This window comes from Anomalospiza imberbis, chromosome 5 (genome assembly GCF_031753505.1).
Source record: "Anomalospiza imberbis isolate Cuckoo-Finch-1a 21T00152 chromosome 5, ASM3175350v1, whole genome shotgun sequence".
Classification (NCBI taxonomy): domain Eukaryota; kingdom Metazoa; phylum Chordata; class Aves; order Passeriformes; family Viduidae; genus Anomalospiza; species Anomalospiza imberbis.
In genome coordinates this window covers 48086642-48107814 of record NC_089685.1, presented here as the reverse complement: position 1 = coordinate 48107814, position 21173 = coordinate 48086642, and the positions used below count along the sequence as shown (strand labels likewise).

Sequence of the window (21173 nt, the reverse complement as noted above, 5' to 3'; positions counted from 1 at the left end):
TATGAGTTTTAAATGGACTGAACACTGGGGATGCCTGAACAATACATCTTCATAAAATTATTTTCTCTTTTACATTTTGTAACAGGATGTATTAACAGAGACTCTTCAAAGTAGGCAAGTAATTGTAATACATAAAAGCAATTATTTCCAATACATGTTTTTTGACTGAAAGCATTTATTGCTTGTTTAATCATCAGAAAATAAATACACACCATGCATGCTAGAAATAGCTGAAATAGTGACTTGTTTTACATCAGACTGACTTAACTCCTGGCTCCTCAGTAACAGCAGGAGAAGGTCACTTAGCTCCTTTAATTTCATTTTCTGGACCAAACTCACGACCAGAGAAGTTCCAGTGCAATAACCAATGTTTCAACAAGGATTAACGTTAATTAACTTAGATTTGAGCCTTTGGATTTAAAATATTTCCTGCATTTCCAGTAAGAAGCAACAGTGAATCAGAGCAGAAAATGGCTGTAGTTCAACACTGCACACCATTTGTGGCAACAGCGACGCTGACACAGACAAGCAGAAAAGTACCAGCACGGAGGCACTGCAGTTACATAATGCATTACCAAAGGTCTTTAGGCACAGAGAGATTTGTGTAGCCTATGAAGTCAGGGAGATTTTACTGGTGACAGAAAATGAAGCAAAGAGGATGATAAAATGGCTGTTCTACAGAAAAATTAAAACTTCCTTATGGTTTGTTGAACTTCCACAGTTACTTAACGTCACCTAACAGCAACAACAGAGATAAAACTCCCCTCACTTAGCTACAGAACTAAAAGGAAGATCATAATCCACCCTTTGTACAGGCACTATAGAAGCAAACACAGCACAAAGAAATAAAACCCTACAATTCAAAGACGGGCACATTTACACCCAGACTGAACTCCTGATTATAATCCCCTCTGCAAAAGAGATTTTGCTTCAAGCAATTTACAACAAATATAAATGTTGTTGTTAGAAGCCTGAAGGTTAAATCACTTTTCTCTAGCTAATACATTTTAAATCCTTTTTTGTTTGCCAACAGTAGCAATTCAAATCCAAAACAGCATCCCCAAGAAGCAACACGCAAGGAGAAACTCATTGCTCCCGGAAACCCTTCATGCCTTGAAAAACCACACCAGTTTCGCAATCCATTTTAATTTATAGCAGTTAAATCTAAAGAGACAGGGAAGTGTGACAGCATAATTAAGAGCTGGAGACAACAAGCAGCACGCACAGCTGGATCCTGCAAACTGCTGAATGCTACATGACAGGCAGACAGACATGGAAACTTCTGGGAATTGTGGCTGCTGGGCCAAAGACCTGCCCCCAGGACAGATGTGGGCAAAAGCTGGAACTTCCAGATTGCTTAAGCATTATCTACACAGCTTCACAGATGTTCTGATCCTCCCAAATAGTACAAACTGTTTGACCACCATGAAGAAATAGAGAAAAAATAAGAAAACAGAAGGGCCACTGCTGCAACACAACACAGGAGGAGCTTCTTGATTTTTTAGTGAAACCTGTTTAGTCTCAAACAGTCTCACAATGTTTTTTTCTCCAAAATTAAGGAAAACAGGCCTGCAAACATTTTAGAGCTGAGACAAGGCAATGGTGTTGAGGACATACCTACATGTGTCATGTAGGATTTTAAAGAACAAATATTTTTCAGTAGCCCAAATATCAATGTATTCTGCCTCAACCCTGTTTAATTATCCACCTGGTAAGAACAGCAGCTACCAGAGACTTCAAAGGTGCTACTTCTGCAGGCTCCTTTCTGCATCACAGAGTCCAGTATATATATCCACTGTCCCTTTTTTTTGTAAAGCTAGCTGTTGCAAAGCCATTGAGCAGGTTACAGGACCAAAGCATAGATCAGAACTAGAAGGGGTTTTTTGCTTTGCCTCGGCATAATTAAAGGCAGACATGCTACATCAGAGCTTTTCTGCAGGCAATCCTTTCCTTATCATTCCCCCAGTTCACACTTCACAGCCATTTTCCTCTTAGAAGTGCTATTTCTCTTAGGATCTCTACAACCAGCAGTCCTGTCGCAAAACCCTAAATCCCTGCCATACCCACTGCACACCAATTGCTCTGCACCCCAGCACTGCACAAGGGAGGTCTCAGGTCTCAGTGAAGTCAGGAGTTAACTCTGTGTGATAACAGGCTTGTCTGGCAAATTAATTTTATTTTAGACATCTCAGTTGATAACTTCTTATTAGCATCCAGCAGCTAACATATTAACAAAGATTTTCTGTCCTTTTCCACTACTTGTCCTTGTCCCCCATCAAAAATAATGGCACCAGCATTTATTACATTTGTGGTTTTTTTTCCCTGAATTTATTATCAAGCATTGGAATAGGCTTCCCAGGGAAGTGGTGGAGTCACCAACTCTGGAGGTATTTGAAGATGTGTAGATGTGGCACTTGGGGACATAGTTAAGCGGTGGACTTGGCAGTGTTAGAAGCACAGAATCACAGAATGGCTTGGGTTGGGAGGAACCTTACAGACTATGTCATCCCAACCCCACGGGCAGGGACACCTTCCACTATCCCAGGTTGCTCAGAGCCCCATCCAACCTGGCCTTGGACACTTCCAGGGATGGAGCAGCCACAGCTTCTCTGGCCAACCTGTGGCAGGGCCTCACCACCCTCACAGGGAACAATTTCTTGCTAATATCCCATCTAAACCTACTCTCTGTCAGCCTAAGGCCATTTCCCCCTGTCACAATCTACACACGTGAAAAGTCCCCCTCCAGGCTTCTTACAGGCCTTCTTCATGCACTAAAAAAAGCAGCTTTAAGGTCACTCCAGAGCCTTCTCTTCTCCAGGCTGAACCATCCCAGTTCTCTCAGCCTTTCCTCCCAGCAGAGCTGCTCCATCCATCTGATCATCTTGGTGCCTGCTCTGCACTGGCTCCAGCAGCTCCCTGTTCTTCCTGTGCTGGGCCCAGGGCTGGAAGAAGCTCTGCAGGGGGGGGTCTCACCTGAGCAGGGCAGAGGGGCAGAATCCCCCCCTTCCCTCCCCTGCTGCCCACGCTGGGGGCTCAGCCCAGCACAGGGGTGGGGTCACTGCCCACTCGCACACTGCGGAGACATTGAGCTCTGCAGCCACCAACACTTTCCAGTCTCTCTCTCCAGTGGTCTTGAAGGTCTTTTTCAACCTAAATGATTCTGTGGCTGAGCCAGTTTAAGAATACTCACGTACAATTTGAGGGTAACCAGTGGCTGAGGTGTTTCGGTGGTTTTTTTTTCAAGCCCCACTTTTGGAAAAGTCCAACTAGCACAGCTGCTCTGAAAGACAGCAGCTGCAGGATTGCTACCTCCCCAGCAATTTCCACATACCAGCACTCATAGAAAACTATCCCATGATGGCCCCAAAAAGAACTGGGTGCCTAAAAACTGCCTACATTTCTGTAACAAATGGAAATGAAGTGGTGATTGACAGCAGCAGTGCAAATACTTATGTGATTACAGCAACCACGTTCTTCACAAAGGCACTATCATGATATAAAGAAGAATGGTCTTCACTCAAGATTTAGAGTCAACAGCAATATTGATCCAAGTAAACCAGTATCACTGATCATTATCTAGTAAGTAAATTTATGCCATGGAATGATGGAGAGACTGCCTTCCTGAGACTTTTCCTACTGTCACTTCATCCAGCGCTCCTGTCAGGTAAATATCCAAGCACTACACTCCAAAGTCTTAATGAAATCAATTGAAACTGAATTTCTGTGCTTTCATAAGAAAACCTAAAAAAAAAAAACCCTGCAGAAAACAACAAAAGAAGAAACTGAGGACAACGTACAGGAAAATGGTCAAAATGATGACCCTCCTAATGACCATGCTTTTAAAAACAAACAATTATCTAAGCCATAACCTTTTATTTTTACAACTTTTTTCCCCACAGCTATGTCCAGTGGAAGATGTAAATAGAAAATGCAAGTAGCTTTGTACTCCGATGCAGATTTATCACTAAAAATGTATATTTTCCTTTATGTTAATCTTCAAAACAAATGCAAAATAATATTTGGCTGAATAATACAAGCTGAAAGAAAGCAAGACAGCTGTAGGGATTCAAACATACATACATGTATTTACCATTCCCAGTTTCTGATGGCCACAGAGTCCCCCCATTCAGTCTGTCCGGATTTCCCAGAGCAGAAAGTCTTTCACTGGAGCCTTTTCTTTAGGAATATATGTGTTCTTGTGCAGTACATGCATAGAAAACCATTTTTAGGTTATAGACAAAAATCTGCCCACTGCCTTTTTCCTTGAGCCTCATCTATTTTTGGGTCATCAAGACCTCAATGGCAGTGGCTACGGAATACCTCACACTGTGAACTTTTATAAGCTGTAACAGGGCAAATATTCCTTTTCCTCTATCCCTCCATAACATCTGAATTTGTTCATACCTTCCTTATAAGACAGAGGAAACTACTTATCAGCTGAGAAGCTCTTGGCATGTTGCGAGGGAAATGTCTTGATGAGTTCAGACAATACAGTAGCTGTGGTGACTGCACTAAGAAGTTTTGCAGTCCTGTAACAGCAAGCTAAAATGACATTTCACACCTTAGATCTCAGATCTAACAGAGTGGAAAAAAATACCTGCTGTGTTCAGACACAGGTTTAAGCTTAACTAAGTAACTGTAATTATTTTTCTTTCCAATAGGAAGCCAAGCTCAGCAGTGGGAGTAGTTTTATACTGGGGTTTTATTAAGAAGTACAGTCTAGAACCCTACTCTTGTCTTGGAGCTGAAAGACAAAAATGTTTGAAATATTTCCCATCAAGAAGAGTCTTAGAATGATGACCAGATGAATGTGAGAATGTATACTATTAATTTCATAGCTATATATATATATATATATATATATACAAATATTTTCAAACCCAAAGATTTAAGATACCTGCATATTGTTTTTTTTTTTTAATTGACCTGAAAGAGAACATTATCAATGGAAAGACTAGAGTTTTGCCTTTTCCCTCATCATTGACCCAATCCTTAGGCTAAATGGAAACAAAAAACTTTTTTTTTTTTTTTTGTTTTCCCCACATTTTTCTATCTTTCAGGCTTTGAGTATTTGATAGCACCTGGCAAAGTTGTTCTGTCCAGAGCAGGACTGAACCCTTCAAGAGGAGGGAATAAGCGTGACCATAGCCTACTTAATTCCAGGAAATCCACAGGGAATTTTACACTCGTTATTGAACACTGCTAGCTGGCTTATTCTGCAGCAAGCTGGGAAATCAGCACTTGTGACCAGCTCTCCAGTAATTCTCTGTATACCCTGTTTTGTTAAAGACAATTCTGGCATTACTGGAATCAGAATCACAACACACTGACAGATTTGCTGTTGGAGTCCTTGGCACTGGAATAACAAGGCAGCACAAGGGGCAGAGACTAGGGCAGCTCCAGTAGCAGACCTGAGGCAGGTCCAGCCTGGCTGTTGGACTGACAAACACCTCATTCCCCCTTTGGAAAAGCAAGAAATCACAGTGAGGAGAATCTAGGAAGCTGCTTCCTCCTACAAGGATCCAGAGTTGGAGGGTTGGGAAAGGGCAATGGAGACACTGGTATGGGGCTTGTGGACTTCTGGAGAGACGCAGCAGAAGAAGAAAAAGGCATTAGTAAAAAAATTAGACTTTATATGTATAATGTAGAAAAATTAGAAAGTGTACAAGTTCTTAAGATATGAGCCAGTGAGACACAAGGCATGTCCCAGATTTTGCGTATTTCTGCCTCCCATTACACCTCACCACTCTGGGTAGACTTTTCCCACTGCTTTGCCTGACTGTCCCTGTCTGGATGTGCTCCCAACCTCTTTAATCCTTGATATAGTGCTTCTAGCAAGAGAACCATGGAGTTACATGCACAGATGATCCCTGCTGCTTCTCCTGAGGATGTGGGATAGCTCAGGGCCAGGGAATGAAAGCTTAAGAGATGACATGCCCAGCAAGACTACTGATTTCACATCAGCTCCTTTCAACAGCAAACATTATCCTAAGAGTTTGCAAGTTTTGTTTTCCATTGGGCTCTCAAGCACAGCATGCAGGCCTTCTTCTCTGGAAACTCTGACAGGGAATACAGAAGCATCTCAACTAAGCCAGACCCTTCACTGGCCATATGAAAGCAAGCCAGGTATTAATGGAAAGCTCCAAGGTAGCTGCTAGGATTTCCAGAGTAAAGACAGAGTAAAGCACTGTTTGATCAAAGTGTAAAACTGAAGGGAACCCACTGAGGATGGACAGGGCGAACGTGTCTTGGATGCTGCGACTGCAAAATGTACCTTAAAAAAAAGAAAAAAAAAAGTAATAAAGAGATGAGCAAAGAGGAGAGTTTGTAGAACTCTGTGATTAGTAGCTGAGTCAGGGTGTTTCAGGAGAACTTTCCATTCAGCTTCTACCACGAGGCACCTCACGGTGAACTGAGAGTGCCAATCCAAGAGATCTCCTCACCACGCTACACCCAGAATTACCCACACCACCTTCAAACTTCAAGTAGTTCTGAGATCTCTAAACACACGGAGCCAAACTACTCCTGGGAAATACCCTGTCAATCCGCAACATGGATAAAGTGGAAAAGGAGCTGTTCCAGAAAACAGTTTCCTCAACACCAAGACCAACAGATGAACAAAATTAAAAACCACCTATAAGGGTCTCTTCACATGCTTTGGAAAATTCACCCTTCTCATGGAATTTGCCAACTGGCCTGCTGTGGATAGCTGGCAACACAGCCAGCTAGCACAGGTGCTGATCAAAGCAGGCTTTGGTCAAGCAGGACATAGTTCACTAGGAAATGGACCCAGAGCCTCTCATTTCTTGGCATCTGACAGCCACTGCCACAATACTTTATGACAGATTTTAAAAATTTTTGACAGATTCTAAAGAAGGTATCAACAAAACACAGAAACCATGATGTTATTTGCACTTATAAATGTATTAACACTTCTTTTTCTAAACCCATCAGCTCTTCCCTTATTTGAAACTCAGCTAGGAGAATGCAGAACTCATTCTACTGAGAAAAATCTTTCACCAGTAAGACAGCAATGTTGATCCCTTCCTCATACTGCTAAAAATGCTTTTTTAAATGCAGTACTGTATTTGTGCAATCCTTGTTTTATACACCACAATTAATGATCTCTGAAATACCCCAGAGAAACAATGTAAACATGTATTTTATTACTCCCATTATCAGAAACACAGCTATTTAAGGGGCTGGTAATGAATTAATGATGCAGTGCCAACCAAACATCTTCTTGGTGTTTTGGAGAGCTGTATTTAATTCCTTGAGATTCTTTAGGTCACATTTTACAACAGGGATCAGAATCAACATCCATTTCACAAGTGAAAGAGCACAACAGAAGAAAGACCATATATGCTGTAAGATACATTGATTTTATCAAAATTGTTGTTACAGTATTACAATTTCATCATTATTGACCACATATGTTGATTTTAAGAAATATTTTGTTGTTGTTGTGATTCTTGATCGGCTCTGGTTTGCTGCTAGATTTTTTTTTTGCTATGCAGTGACTCACTCAAGGCAAAAAGACAAAACTGTGAATTCAGGAGGGAAATTGTAACTATAGGTGGAAGAAGCCAAACTAGAAGACCAAAATTATATCCTTCCAAATTAGATTTTCTCACGAACTGCAAGGAAAGTATACATCTAAAATCTCCTTGGTTTCTGTGGAAGACAGGCAGCACAGCCTGCAGATTTTTCTGCCCTAAATTCTCCAAGAAACACAAACATTTACTCTTCAGATAAAGGGAAAAGAGCAGGAAGAGGAAACTAAAGAGAAATCCCTGGAGTTAGTGAAAGCTGCATTAAGGAACTTTTCCTCTTCATATTAGCAGCTCTGAATAATGAGGAAGCAGAGAGCTTTGCAGCACTGGGAGCCTTTGAAACACACTTCTCCAGAAAGAAGAGACAATAAAATGTCAATAGAAAATGCCTCTTGGCTGGCACAGTGAAAAGTTTTCCTCCTTTTGCACATAAAGGGACCAATTTTTTTCTTCCCCTTTTCTCCAATATTTAGAAGACAAACTGATGAGAGATGACAAGACACATTTACACAAGTTAAAAAAAAACCAGCACTGGATAAAACAGAAGTGCAGCATCAGAAAAGGATGGTCAGACTATACCAATGTCACCTAATACATTCCCAATGCACTGAAATTCAAGCAGGGTATCGAAAGAAGAAATTCAATGATGATTTGGTTCTAAACATCTGAGAAAAGTCTGAATTAAGTTTAAAGTACTTGAATAATCCTGTTGTAATCAGTGCCAGATTCAAGTTAGTGTACAGGTTTGCCTTAATCACAAACTTCCTTCTCACCCTTAAGAATCTCTGTATTCAAAATTTCCATGTTCTTATAGAGAATAAAGGTTTTTAATATATTTAACAATATATTAATTACATGATAAAGAAAAATATCCACAAAGTTTGCTGCTGGCTCCCCCACCCTTCAATCTCATCCTAGCCTGATCTATAAAACAAAGAATAAACAAAATAAAGAAATCCTTCTTATTTCTAGTAAAGTTGACTCCGTTTCAATTTTGAGATTATTTCAAACCTGAAAATGAGGTATGTGTGCTGACTTCAGAGGCCTCAGGAGCCCAATCCAATGGAACAATCCAATGTCAATCCCTGCAGCCTATCTGGTGGTAGTGCCTCTGGAGGGACTAGTATGTGCATGCCCTGAAAACTCACAGGACCATACAAAGTTGGTATATTGGCATAAGCTTCATGGACCACAGAGAGGTACCAAAATAAATATGCCTCCTGATTATTCTCTTTTTTAAGCCCTTTCCATTCTTGCAGGGACAGGAAATTGCTATGTGCTGAAGTGAAGGTATTTAGGACCCATCCAAAAGGAACTATTTATCCATATCATTTGAGAAAAAATAACTTACTACTCAATTTTTCTAAGTAATTTTTATTTTTCCAAGAATTTATGCTCTTTTTAACTTTTGTATGACCTCATGATCCTGTAGACAAAGCCCACAGTCTGGAGATAGAAATATGGTAGATAGCAAGTGGTACTAGCTCTGAAGCACTAGCTCCATCACAAGAAGACATGCAAAGCAGGCACATTCTATCTTAAACCTCTCTGTTCAGTATATTTTAAACTTTGATATTCAGAATAAGCCACATCTCCTTCTCTTAATTAATTTGTGCCAAACATAAATACAAAAGACCTGCATCTTAAGCCAGGTCTAATTATTAGCTCCCTGGATCTCTGCAATCACAGGATCAGTCTGTCCTCAGCCCAAGCCCTGGAGATGCTGTGAAAATAAACATTAAGTGACTTGGTGTAGCAACTTAAAAGTTTTACAAATCCCTGCTTCTCTGAACAGCAGCCAAAAGGCTTGTGCTGGTGTCACCAACTGAATTATTGTCCACATTCTCCAAGACTTGTGACATTTGTTGGCCACCCCTCATCTTGGATTTCTTCCTGCTAATCTTAGGTCCAGATTAGAATCCTATTAGGAAGGGCTGACATGAGGTACACGGAGATTGCCAGCCTGGAAAGTTGCTGCCAAAATACACAGCTCAGTTGGGCAAGGACGTTAGAAGTAGCATGTAACCCCACTAGGCTTGCCACATGAAAGAAAAAAGTTTTCTTATTAACAGCCAAAACATACACTGACCTTGACAGAGTAATCTTCAAGGCAGGATACTTGGTGCAATACAGAGACATTAACTAAAATCTGCACACAGATTACGGCTCCCACTCAACTACACCTCTTAGGAAAGCAGTAGGTGTTAGTGCATGGCAGCAGCACCCATATATTTTCTACAGTTTAATAGCATAAAACAACTTCTCTGTTGTCATGAGAGCAAAGAAAAAAAGTGGGAGAGGTGTTTCACTCTGGTCAAAATTTTAGTTCTTGAAATCTCTGTAGCACAAAATGCTATTTTAGGAAGAACATATTTCCCTCCCCCTCCACCCCTGCCAGTACAAAACAGCCTGAAACTCAGCATATTTGGCTTCCTGAAAATTTTTCCTGGCTGAATACTCACAGCCCACAGAGATCCTCTGTTAAAATTGTTGCCAATTCTCTTTCTTGACCCCTTTCCAAAAGGATGAGAAGAGAAAAAAGGTGACAGCCAGAGAAACAGTAGAACCCAAGTATGCCTGTTTTATCTGAAAGGTGTTTGAAGCCACAGTAAACAGTGCATCAAGGTGGCCTTAATTTGCACTGGAAGCCAGTGTAGGTTTTGGGAGACTGCCACCACATCCCTCCTCTTTGATCTTATACTGAACACAGTCCAAGAAACCTGGATTTTAACAACTGAATGGCAGAGATGTCCTGCAAGAAAGACAGTCCTTAATGACCAGAAGGGAAAGAAATCATGTCTGGGAATGCAGCATAAGTCTTCTGATAGAAGGAAGTTTAAGCATAGATACAGGAAGGAGATGGTAGGTGTTCTGTGCTGGGAGAAAAAAAAGTCTTATTTAGATGATACTTACTCAGGAATTATTTGATCTAGCTGCAATCTCCTAGAAACACAGGATAAAATGGTTGCTGTCAATACATACAAACTGAGGGGCTGAAGAATAAATGCAATAAAGTGATCATATGTACCCCAACTTCAAAGAATATAAAGAGATCAAGTAAGTCTAAAGAGACTGGATGATCCATTTCTTACAGATTAAAGTCAGGCATTTTTGTAGATTTTCAAGCCCTTCAGTAAACTTCAGCATTCAAATTCAGGTTAGAAAGTCAGAGTGTTCAGCAGGACAGAAAGAATTTAATGTAAGTATTTCATAGAACAAGTAGATCATCTTAGAATAAGTGACAGAAGATGAAAACTATTACCTATGACCTAGAAGTCAAATTATGAACTCAAGGAAGAGTAGAAGAAAGACACCTTTGCACTGCCAGGTTTCCCAATTGGCTGTGGGATTGCCAGGTGCCAAACACTCCATAAAACCTATTAATCACCATACCAAGCAGCAATGCCCACAGGTGACAATGAAATTCTTAGATCATCTTTACATAACAGAAAAAAATTCTCATAGCAGGTTGATTCTTCCAGATTTAGACTACCTGTAGTTTAACTCCAAGACAGAGCCTGGGCAAATTAATTTATTAAATGTGTACATTCACAAGCCTTAATTTCAATACTCTTCAGGTCTGACAACAAGCATAAGACAATCAATGCAGTGTATTCACAGGGGAAACTCATCCCAATCCTCTGCTACTCTCTTTTATAAAACCCAAGATGCACTATGCTTAAACACAGAGGGTTTGGCAGTAGCTTTAAGGTTTTCTAGAAATTCTTACCTTAGCAACTCAGGCCATGTTTTTCTTGTCCCTTTACACGTGCAGGAAGAAATCTCGTGGGATCATGTTGTGAATTAAACAAATACACTGAACTGGTTATGATGTGGCTTGAGAAAGAGCTATGTCAGCACTGCTGAGGGTGTTGTGAAGCAGCAGTGGGATGAGAGGCAGGGACAGGAAAGACCCTGAATTTGCTGGTCCTTTATTACTGCCAAAGCTTTCCCACATTGGCCTCCCAGCAGGAACATTTCATGCACCTTTTTTCAGCAAGTACTCCAGTGTAACTATTTGACAATGGTAACAGTTACAAGAACTTTCCGCAGGATTTGCATGATGCCTCAAATAATTTCAGACTATCTCTCCATCTCCTCATGGATGTTTTGCCATTACTCTGCTAGTTCTCCTTCAAACACTTCCTTCTCTTTCCCCTTAATTATAGAATCATAACTTTGTTTAGAATGGAAAAGACCTTTAAGTCCAACCTGCAGTTTTGTCTTCTGAACTGGGAAACTTACAGTAGCAACAGATCCTCTATGGCCACAAAGCAAGAAGGAATAAAAGAAATCCCTGATAGCTACCATCAGCCTAAATCCATCCCTTCTATGAGGGGGTCACAGCTGGTAGTGGAGTAGTGAAGACCAAGGATTACTTAAAAGGGAAAATCCCAGTCCAACATTGAAGAGGAGGTCTAATATCACTTACAGGGCAAGGATTTAGAAACACAACTCACCTGAAAAAATCAGCCATCACCAAACTTTATCTGCAAGCAGTTATTTTAGTCCAGAAAGTCAGCCAAACTCTCAGGTAACATGGGAACATTTATTGCACAGTGTGGGGATCAGCTAGCCCCTCCTTTCTGTTTGCTGTGAGGGAGGTACTGAGAGGTTTGCAGTAGAAGCCATTAGTTATTAGGAAATAAAACAGCTCTAAGGACACATGCAATCATGGCCCACCATGTAATCATGATGCACCACGAAACACACAAAAAGAATTGCAATATCTAACAGACAAGGTGACACTACAGGCCAGGTGAGCTTTTTGTTTGACAGCTATTTCTAGAAGACTTACCCTGCTCTTTCTACAATAGGTTTAGCATTTTTCAATTTCAGCTGAATTGAAAGGTAAGTCACTTTATCACAGAACAACTCCAGCATAGCTCAGGTTTCAGCCTGCGAGAGCAGAACTACTGTGCACACAATATAATCTATTAAGACAATTTGACACTCCTTTCCTAATGCCTAGGAAAAAACAGCCCCTTTACTCTAGAGTTTATTTTACCTTTCCTTTCACTGAAATAGCCTAATATGAGACTTTCATGTTCTTCTCCACATATTAGAGCAAACAGATCCCAGGCTGTAAGTCTTCCTTGTGCCCTATCTTAGAGCAAAATCATTCAGTTCAGCAAGAAAGCAGAAGAAACCTGGAATAAAAATAAAAAGTACTTTCTCTCCGCAGAGAGAATATACTTATCTCAGCTGTATCCAACATATTTTCTTGAAAAGCATTGTAAAGTCCAAGTGAAAAAATGTATGTTTTACTCAAACAACTTGCCCTCCCACTAATAAAGGACAATATTGACAGAGTCAAGATATAAAGAAGAGCTTGCTGCTGTTAGGTAAGGACCTTAAACCAAGATCTTAAGCAAATAGACTGAGCAGCTTTTAACCTCCTAATGAAACCAGCCTCCCTTGACTCCCAGGGTGTTGTTGTAGGGAGGAAGGTGGAAGAGAAGGGCATGGAACACCTTGAAAAGAAAGATCAGTGATCTCTATCCTGTGTCTCTTGTCTGCTGGCACCAGTGCAGGGAACCTCCTCGCTACGAGACCCAGCAAAGGGCCCTTGTTTCCAAGGAGGCTTCTGAGATCTGCTGGAATGCTGGACCAACCAAACACAGCTGTAGATTGAGGGACCAGCCCTGAGCTGCCTGCACTTCATTATTCCCTACCCACTGAAACTTCCATTTCCCTTTCAAGAGTCACTTTAGCCCACAAGCTAAAAATTAATCAAGTAACAGTTTGATTATCTTGCAGCATGACACCTCAAATGAGCTAATTGGGTTTTTTCCCCCCCATTATTGTGACTACTAGGGCAGGTGTTTTAGAGACTCTCAATGAAGAGAGAAATTTGTGTGAGCTCCTATGGAGGCCTTTTCTCCCTGAAAAAACACATAAAGAGCATCCCAATTAAATTCTATTTCACATGAATAAATACCCCTTTCACAGAAGTAGTTGTTGCAGAATAACAGCTGATGGCTGTTGTACAGCCAATGGATGAAGAACACCTGCTGATCTGGAGATCTACATGGCAAAGATGAATTAAACATGAACTTTATAAAGGGTTGCATAAATGTCCTGCTTTTCTCTGTCATTATAGAACCTACTTATCACCTCAGTAAGCTTCCAGAAACAATGTATTTTACTTTCCTTTTTCTACCTAGAACATCATATGTGTCATAGCTTTCCTTTGAAAGCACACACCACCGTCCTCCTTTTCTTACACACGACATGACAACATCCCCCCTTTGTCACGACCTACAATCCATTATCACTATCAACTGTGCCTCTTGACAGGCTGTATCTCCCAACAGAGACACCCTCATGCAAAATCTAGGCATGTGCTGTTCCTCCACTCTGCCACAGCCCTCTGGATGCAGAGCAGGAGGTGCATCAATATCACTCACGAGGGCAACTTGCTTGGTCAGTGACCCCAGCTCAACAGTGATCAATGTAGATATCTCTGAATTGCCATTCCCAGGACTCATTAAAAGTGGTGGGGAAAGACAAGATGTCAAAATTGGTCCTTAAAAAAACCCCACACCATCCTTTTGAAAAACAAGATTTGTCATTATCCTCCATTCCAGCACAGAAATTAGAATTTTTTTTTTGTTTTAATTTCTACCCAACATAAAGATAAAGGCTGAAGTTAGGAGAATTCCCTGAGGGAAGGAAACACCAAGTTTTAAATCAGCTCTGGTTATTCCTCCTCCTCATTTCTTCTCAATCAGTGCTTGCTATGTCTTCTACTATTAAACTGTTTCTCATTTATCTTTCCCAGTCAAATCTTTTTGTTTAAGCTGTTCCTTAAAAACTCTCACAGATTTGCTGACTTTATCAGAGTGAGACGAGGCACAGAAATGCAGTCCTCCCTCACAGGGAACCATCACAATGACTTTGCCTAAACACATGAAACTATATTGGGTTCATCTCCATTTCATATTTCAGCAGCTTGGGGGCATCTCCTGCCTGTTCACCACAGAGCAGCATCTGCCTTCTTCTCAGCCCTCCTCGCTCCTCACTATCATGCCGCAAAGGTGGACTTCATCTTATTAGCGTCTGTGAATCCTTCATTTCTTTGGACTGCCTGTGTAGAAAGTAAAAATTGTCTTAGGCTGCTCGTAAAACCCATTCTGTCAGAGTGGGACATCACCAGTTACACAGGCAGGAGAATCTTAGGGCAGGACATGCTCCAGGCACTGCACAAACACAGAAGGAAAAGCAGTCAGAACTGCAAAGAGATTAAGGTAGAAGTCTTCATCTTGGAATTAAAAAAAAAAAAAAAAAAAAAAAAAAAAACCCAACCAACCAAACCTTCACAAGCTTTTTAAAACCACTTCAGGTTTCCTGCAACTTGAAGGTCAAATGAGACTCTCCATTTTTCGAGTCCATTTTTCGCTTTAGATCAACTCCACACAGAAATCTCTGTATTTAAAAAATGACATTTTAAATGATGTATTTTTATACAGTATGTGAAAGTATTTGAAATAGGTTTTCTTTTTCTAATTATCACTGTTTTGTTCTTTCTCCATTTTGCCTTCTTCTTCCCTTTGTTTATGCACTGTGGCAAATCACATCCTATACTCCAGTATAATGAAACCTTTGAAAAAATCTGAAGTAACAGCTGGTTTTGTCCACTAGGAGGGGAATAAGTCATTATTTGCAAAAATACCAAACATTGATGCATGGTATGTGAGAAAACCAGGGCTCCATCAGTTAGTGCCTTTTTTTGGCTGCTAAATTACTTAAGTCCTGATATCCATGCACAGGTATTTGGATAGAAACTGTAACTTCAGTAGAGGAAATTTCTTAATTTCTGCTACATCTGTGTAGAAAATACAAATTTCTAAGTCTGCACTCTAGACTTCTCAGGGATCTGTGTCTCATAGAGGAATCTGATGGAGAAAACTGTTACCCTGGTACAGGAAGATGGAGTGTGGCACTGGTTGGGAAGCATCCAAGGGGCCTGAATGAATTTGTTGATGACATTGAAAGTAAACAATCTGGTATTTTGGGAATGCCATGGAGACTGAGAGCAGACCCATGGACACTAAAACACATACGTCAAGACCATCTTCAGGATGGGCAAGGAAAAAGAAACTTCCAGAGGTGGATGATGAACCATTCTGTATTTCTGTGTTACATATTATCTGATTGCAATCACATTTCATAGCATTTTTTTCTTTGAAAAAGACAAGGAAGAAGAAAACAAACACATAAAAGGGGAGAGGGGAGCTGAAGTTTAGTTTCTTTTCTGGGCTGGCATTCAGTTTTGCTTGCTGTAAATGGTATGCTGGCCTCTGGTATATCTCCAAATACAGGCCTTGAAAACAGCCTTCATTAGCACTAATGAAGATGATAAAAAAATAAAACTCAATACAAATAATCCTGTAGCTTAGGCAAAAACAACTTAGCCGTTATAGACAGACATAAACACAGATAATATTTCCAAGTTAAATAAAGAACTCTATACAGAAAGAAATAGAAAATACTTACAAAACCACTGAGTTTCCCAGAGTTATGCAACTTCTCTATAGTTTTTTGGGGGTTTTTTTGTGTGTGTGTGTGTGTGTGTGTGTGTGTACTCATCAAACACCTGGATTCTGAGTACGACGATTTCTGGTTTTGAACAATAGATTACCATGGAGCCCAATAATTATTTTGGCCAGAAAGGCTTTCCTGAGATATCTCAAGTCTCCTGCCTCAACCTGCTCCCCAGGAAACAATTCCTTTTCATCAAGGGAACACTGTCTGCTTAATGACAACCAAAACCAAATGTTTTTATCTTTCCCACACTGGGAAAGCCTCCAAATAGCCAGTGAATGACTAAAACCAGGGAGTGTCTAAGCAGGGAGACTGAGTCAGAAAAAAAGGCTTTGTCTCTGCTCTCTGGAAGCCACAGCTTTCAAGCTGGCTTATTCTACTCCTTTTACCCTGGGAGCAGATTTTTACACCTTTCTGAAGCGTTCTTTTATCAGAATGAAAACCCCAAACGTAATTGTACTACTCCAGTGATATTTCCATGAAGGTTTCTGTGGAAAGCTGGGATGAGCAGTGGCTCTGTTCCATATACAGCCAAGTGCTCTTCCTGTTGGCTGCTGCTGTCACTCAAGGTCAGTAATGTGGACAGCCTAAAGACAGGAAAAAAACCAATGGAAAGAGACACTGACTCTCCTTGCTGGACACCCCTCTTTCTGCCCACTGAAAGTATGAGGAGCAAAAAGTATTTGACCCTTAACTTTGAGGTCTCCGATGCAAGAGCAGAGTGACTACATAATACTACTTTACTGTTACTGACACTAGCCCCAAAAAGTGAAAAGAGTACAAAAAGTAAGAAATAAATCAGCACCCAGAGCAGAGAAATTATTAGAGACGAATGAGTGTTTCAGATATCATATAAATAAAAGAAAATGTTTAATTGAAGATTTCTGGTGTGTCAACAAAACAAAAGCAAAAAGGTATTGGTCAGGAAGTTGTTTTTTGAGAGGGTGTCTTGAGAAGTTATTTAAGAGAAAATATTTTCCTGACCACCAAAAGATAAATAAATTTTGTCTTTGTTTTGTGAAATATTTATTACTTGTCTCCATCACTCTGTCTTTCCATTATGCTTGTGCTGCTCTTTTTCTCCTTTTCTGCAGATCTCTTTCCTTCTCCCCTGAGTGCTTTTTTTTTTCCCTTTAGCTCTGAAATATTTCACTTTTTAAAGAAAGATAGAGGATCTGCTGCTTCCCTAGAGCATTCCCAGAGGCAACTGTTAAGGACTTTCAATGTAATGCTGCTTCCTGGGTCATCCACCTGACCTGGCTTTTTCTACTTCTCTTCATTAAGTCAAACCAGAAAAGACTTAACATTTAAAAGCCCTGTAAAGTGGGAAACATGCATGGCTAACACTTAGAATTCTTGGATTCTGTGTAGAAGACTGCAGAGAAATGTTACCATAACATAGCTGCCCAAACAGCTATGGTAGATTTGAATTAATTTACTTTAAAATGTATGAAATGCATCTTTGCTGCTAAGTGAGTTATTTCATATCACCCTGCAGCTTTTGATTTTCACCCTCTGACTTTCCCACATAAAAGCACAGTTAAGGAATAAGGGAAGGTATGTCCATCTACTTTCAGAATTGTTAACGGTGCAGGACAGTTGGTAGTATTTATTCCAATATGCACTGTAATAATTAAATTTCATGATAGGACTTTTGGTTCAAGAATGGCCTCTGGTAGACTAGACCCAACAACAACTGGACTACATTTCTAGTCACTGCACTCCTTCTGGACAACCTTTCACAAAATCAAATCCAAAAAAGCTTTATGATTTTTACTAACTTCTCCCACATATTATTCTTTTCTAATCTAAGCCATACATAGCAGTTTCCAGCTCACTGCATCACTGTAAGGTGGAGAAATAGTGCTGTATACAATTTAGATTTCTTAATCTAATAAAAGAATAAGGAATTTGATCAAAGGAGACAAAAATCACATGGGGAAAAAAGGAGCAGAAAAGATCTGCTCTGGTGGATTTCATTCTTCTATAGTGTTCATTCAGTGCCTAGTAATTCAGGCTGGAATATGGATGCACCTGGGTTTGGGTGCATTTCCTCTGACTTAATAGGAACACTGTAAAGCAAGAAACTTCTAACAAACCATATGCAAAACAATTTTAATTGCTGCCCAGTTATGAGAAAAACCTTGTTCTTAGCTGCTCGGATAAAGAAACTGAAAACAGCTGTTGGAGTTGCTGAAGATGCTGAGCAATTTTTGAGCGAAGTTGTTATGGCAATTGACAAAATCAGACTGCATCCTGCAGGCTGGATTTGCGGCAGGGAGGTTTGGAGGTTTGGGCTGGATATCAGGAAAAGGTTCTTCCCCCAGAGGGTGGTGGGGCACTGAACAGGCTCCCCAGGGAATGATCACAGTCCCAAGGCTGCCAGAGCTCCAAGAGTGTCTGGACAATGCTCTCAGGCACAGGGTGGGATTGTTGGGATGTCTGTGCAGGGCCAGGAGTTGGACTGGATGGTCCTTGTGGGTCCCTTCCAACTCTGGATATTCTACAATTCTATAGTTCTAAGGAGGGATTCCAGAGAAAACTGAAGGAGGAACAAATCTGGAGTGAGAAGCAGAGGACGAGGCACTGTTGACAGAGCAGTTTAACACACCAGCTGTGTCCTCCTGAGAGCTGTGAACAGAGTGTGCAGAAGGTCACGTGGCAAGAGGAGGGGAAAGGACAGGGTGACTACGAGTGCAGCCAGAGCTTGCTGAGGACTAAAAGCAGCTCGTGGGTTAAGGGAGGACAAGTAAAGGCACTGGTCTCTGAGGAGTCTTCAGAAAAGAAAAGCCATTTTCTGTGCACTTGAAATACTGATTTTCTAATTGTACCAGAATAACCAGTTAAAGAGCCTGTCCTGCAAAGTTAATAACCTCAAAGGATATCATTAGCACCCAGCTTCTAAGCATGTTAGATCACTCTGAAGGCACAAAGATGGAACAGGGTGATAGCATGACTCATGACTTTCCACTATTAGGTATGACAATTCTGTAGCTGTAGAGGCTGAGACTCACATAACCTCCTTCTTCCAAATCCAAAACTGAAAGAGCCAAAATTGCCAGTGCAGCTGCACACTGTGTGAAATGGTTTGTCCATTCTTTCCCCAAAACCACAGTTAGTTTAGACAAGTAACAACAGAAATCACTGTTAAAGTGCAACCTACACTTCATCATCATCTGAAACAGGATTTCCTCACTTGTTCTGCTTAACGCGCCACAGACAGAATTACGCTTCAATCCATCTTTTTAAAAAAACCTTATCTGCAGCTCTTCCTACCCAAAGAGGCTCTTGGTACTCCCAGAGAGCTAGTACACAAACAGATTGCTCAGAAAACTCTAACTTAAGAGTGGCAAAATAAAAATCTGCATATCTTAAAAACAGTATTAAAGCCCACTGACATCAGAATGATGTTTCCTTCATATCACTCACACAGCATCAAATCTGTTCTTAGGCTGCCTCTCTCTTCAGTGAGGGATGATGGGATGAATCTGGCTGAGTGTTGGGAAGGGAAGCTTGCTGTGCAGAGTTAAGCACTGAGACTGCATTAAGTCCAGGAGGGGGCAGGAAGCATGGAAGGGTGAGGAACAGAGGATACATGCTGGGGAGACATGTAACAGACAGAAAGTAAGTGGTTAACAGCATTCACCTGGAAACCAGATTAATTAGATTTAAAAAGCCTAACATTTACTGCCAGTGAAGCTGCTCTGGAGGCACCAAACTCCTCCCAGAACTAAGCTACAGGCAGGTCTAGGAACACTTCTGATTCAGTAAGTCCAGCTAATGCAAGCCTAGACTAACAGGCCTTCAAATTCACAAGTCAGAAAGACATCTAGTCAGAAACAGAATTTGCTGGATAACCACTGGCAGAACCTGTACAAGCCTCAGACTGTCTTCACTTGCACTGAGAAACCAGGCTTTTTCTCTGTCACCAAGTATATACTAAAAATACTGGTTTTAATCTTTTGGCACTGGTAAGGGAACATTTTTTCTTAAAGGCCTGGTTTGTTTATGGTTTTATATGGGAACAGTTACGCAGGGAGCTCTTTGAAAATCCTGATACAATATAAATATTTAATCCTTAACTAAATCCATTGGACCTTGCTCTTCTGTTCTCAAGCTTTGAACAGAAATTACAATGTTCTGTTGTAATTCCTAAGAAAACAAAGGAGCTCCTCCACAGGCCAGGTGTTTAGCACATTCAAAGACAGCAATACACACTGACATGAGCAGAGGTTACACCCACACACAGACACCCGTGGGACTCAGGGGACGAGAGCTGGAGTCAGAATTCACTGCAAAGGTTTGGGTGGCAGCAGCATGTTTAAGTTAGTGAGGTATTGCTTTTACAACTACTTTCAGACACACACAAAAAAGTTAGCTTTTAAAGAAATACTTCAAATGTTGGAAAGCTTAAAAATTGACTTATTTCATAACGGTGCAATATTTACTATTTCAATGTCATCTAGGCATATATACTCAATCTTCCATTGAACTTTTCTACTCCAAACATCACTACACAGTAAAATACTCATAACTTCATTAAAATAATCTTCTTGCTGTGTCTAGAAAGGGATAGAATTAGGATAAAATCCTATGACATGCCTATCACTTTCAATTATTTCATAGCTGGGTGCTTTTTGTATTTCTCATGGATTGAATTAGAACAATAAAAGTAACTTTATGAAGTTTTCCATTCTCAAAATATATTGATTTCTCTGACATGAAAATCAGAGCTGTTAAACACGGTGATCTGACGTACTCTCCATTCAGAGGAGCTTTCCAAACTTGTTTGTGCAAAGGAACATCTGTTCAGGCAGGGCAGCTTTCCAAATTTGCTCATCTATCTGGCTGCCCTAACACCTACGTTGCCTTCTACCACCTGCCACCAAAGCTGCAAATGACCAGGAAGTTCATGAGGGAAAACAGTTTCTTATCTTACAGCCACTCGTGGACAACTCTCAACTGTAACTGCAAATATAAGTAATGCTTTCTTTCCCAGTCCCAGATGGTAAAAGACACAAAACCTGAAAAATCTTGGCTCCAAAGCAGACATTGGCGAAGGACTGCTCCTTC

At 40.6% G+C, this 21173-nt stretch overlaps 1 protein-coding gene across 5 annotated transcripts in view; it reads right to left on the bottom strand.

Moving 5' to 3' along the window:
• LOC137474189 (fatty acyl-CoA reductase 1-like) overlaps positions 1-21173 on the bottom strand; it is a 111843-nt gene that overhangs the window by 58463 nt on the left and 32207 nt on the right. The window contains exon 1 of one of the 5 annotated variants that reach the window (XM_068190545.1): positions 19530-19553. The exons of the other annotated variants lie outside the window; for them this stretch is intronic. The gene's annotated coding sequence lies outside the window, so the exon portion shown is untranslated. Of the gene's footprint in view, positions 1-19529; positions 19554-21173 lie in introns of those variants that run through there. 5 annotated transcript variants of the gene reach the window in all.